Raw genomic sequence first — 2374 nt, 5'->3', positions numbered from 1 at the left:
AGGGAGGGATCCATTAAGAGCAGACAGGGATCCAGAGTGACAGTCAATGTCTCATACCACTCTATTATTAAAGAGGAGAGAAGGAGAGGAGAGCATCCCCCTACATACCTTCCTCTACCATACATTATTTAAAAGAGAGAGAGATGAGAGACGAGAGAGAGAGGGAGAGAGAGAGAGAGAGAGAGAGAGAGAGAGAGAGAGAGAGAGAGAGAGAGAGAGAGAGAGAGAGAGAGAGACGAGAGACGAGAGAGGGAGAGAGAGAGAGAGAGAGAGGGGAGAGAGAGAGAGAGAGAGAGAGAGAGAGAGAGAGAGAGAGAGAGAGGTGAGACGAGAGAGAGAGAGAGAGAGAGAGAGACAGAGAGAGAGAGAGAGAGAGAGAGAGAGAGAGAGAGAGAGAGAGAGAGAGAGAGAGAGAGAGAGAGAGAGGTGAGACGAGAGAGATAGCGAGAGGAGAGACGAGAAAGCGAGAGAGAGTTTGGAAGTACTCCGGGAAGAGGAGCGTCTGCCTGTCTGCTTCAGGCGGCTCCATCTCTTCCTCCATCCACAGAACCAACAGAGGAAGAGTCAGGAGAGACAGTTTGAGTACATGTGACAGTACGACGTCCAACAACACACACACACACACACACACACACACACACACACACACACACACACACACACACACACACACACACACACACACACACACACACACACACACACACACACACACACACACACACACACCAAATAAAGACAACAGAGCTGTCTTAAAAACTCTTTTTATTGACTAAGATCAACCTTTTTTTTAGTAAAACATGCAATATATATATTTTTAAAAAAGGATCTCAACTTTATTGCTCGTCGTCATTTAGAGTAATAGATGATCAGATGCACAATAACAACAACAACAACAACAACAATAACAACAATAACAACAATAATCCTGTTCCACAAGGAAACAACAAGTCTAGACGGTTCCACGGGTTCTAGTAGTTATAAAAAACACAGACCCACATGGTAACGTAAATAATAGGAACCAACACTTCTATTCTGCCCAAACCGGGGTTTGTGACCTTTTCACCCTTTTTCATAGCAGGAAGGAGCCAACACTTCCATTTCTGCCCAAACCGCGGTTCGTGACCTTTCACCCTTTCTCATAGCAGGAAGGAGCCAACACTTCTATTCTGCCCAAACCGCGGTTTGTGACCTTTCACCCTTTTTCATAGCAGGAAGTTGTTTCTTAGACACACACACACACACACACACACACACACACACACACACACACACACACACACACACACACACACACACACACACACACACACACACACACACACACACACACACACACACACACACACACACACACACACACACACACACACACACACACACACACACACACACACACACACACACACACACACACACACGTTAGCACACACATGCTGGGGCCAGAGTGATGGTGTTTGGTCAGTAGTGTTGAAGATCTAACCTCAGGCTGCCTCATGGTTCCATCATCATGGTTCCATTCCCTTGGTACCACCCTCATTGTTCCATCCTCATGGTTCCACCCTCATGGTTCCATCCTCATGGTTCCACTCTCATGGTTCCATCCTCATGGTTCCACCCTCATGGTTCCACTCTCATGGTTCCATCCTCATGGTTCCATCCTCATGGTTCCACCCTCATGGTTCCATTCTCATGGTTCCACCCTCATGGTTCCATTCTCATGGTTCCACCCTCATGGTTCCATCCTCATGGTTCCACCCTCATGGTTCCACTCTCATGGTTCCATCCTCATGGTTCCACCCTCATGGTTCCATCCTCATGGTTCCATCCTCATGGTTCCATCCTCATGGTTCCACTCTCATGGTTCCATTCTCATGGTTCCATTCCCATGGTTCCATTCCCATGGTTCCATTCTCATGGTTCCATCCTCATGGTTCCATTCTCATGGTTCCATTCTCATGGTTCCATTCTCATGGTTCTACCCTCATGGTTCCATCCTCATGGTTCCATTCCCATGGTTCCATCCTCATGGTTCTACCCTCATGGTTCCATTCCCATGGTTCCATTCCCATGGTTCCATTCTCATGGTTCCATTCTCATGGTTCCACCCTCATTGTTCCATCCTCATGGTTCCATTCCCATGGTTCCATCCTCATGGTTCCACCCTCATGGTTCCATCCTAATGGTTCCATTCCCATGGTTCCATCCTCATGGTTCTACCCTCATGGTTCCATCCTCATGGTTCCATTCTCATGGTTCCATTCTCATGGTTCCATCCTCATGGTTCTACCCTCATGGTTCCATCCTCATGGTTCCATCCTCATGGTTCCATTCCCATGGTTCCATCCTCATGGTTCTACCCTCATGGTTCCAT

General features: G+C 47.4%; 1 protein-coding gene across 2 annotated transcripts in view; it reads right to left on the bottom strand.

The window, feature by feature from the left end:
• Positions 1-748: 748 nt before the first annotated feature.
• LOC127926476 (fap1 adhesin-like) overlaps positions 749-2374 on the bottom strand; it is a 3152-nt gene continuing 1526 nt past the window's right edge. The window contains exons 1-2 of one of the 2 annotated variants that reach the window (XM_052511862.1): positions 1193-2374; positions 749-1126 (exon numbers count right to left, since the gene is read on the bottom strand). The exon at positions 1193-2374 is cut by the window's right edge and continues 1526 nt beyond it. The gene's annotated coding sequence lies outside the window, so the exon portion shown is untranslated. The remainder of the gene's footprint in view (positions 1127-1192) is intronic. The other variant, XM_052511865.1, reaches the window with a different exon arrangement.

The sequence above is a fragment of the Oncorhynchus keta genome, unplaced genomic scaffold (assembly GCF_023373465.1).
Source record: "Oncorhynchus keta strain PuntledgeMale-10-30-2019 unplaced genomic scaffold, Oket_V2 Un_contig_7634_pilon_pilon, whole genome shotgun sequence".
Classification (NCBI taxonomy): Eukaryota; Metazoa; Chordata; class Actinopteri; order Salmoniformes; family Salmonidae; genus Oncorhynchus; species Oncorhynchus keta.
This window is presented reverse-complemented; position numbering and strand designations above follow the sequence as displayed.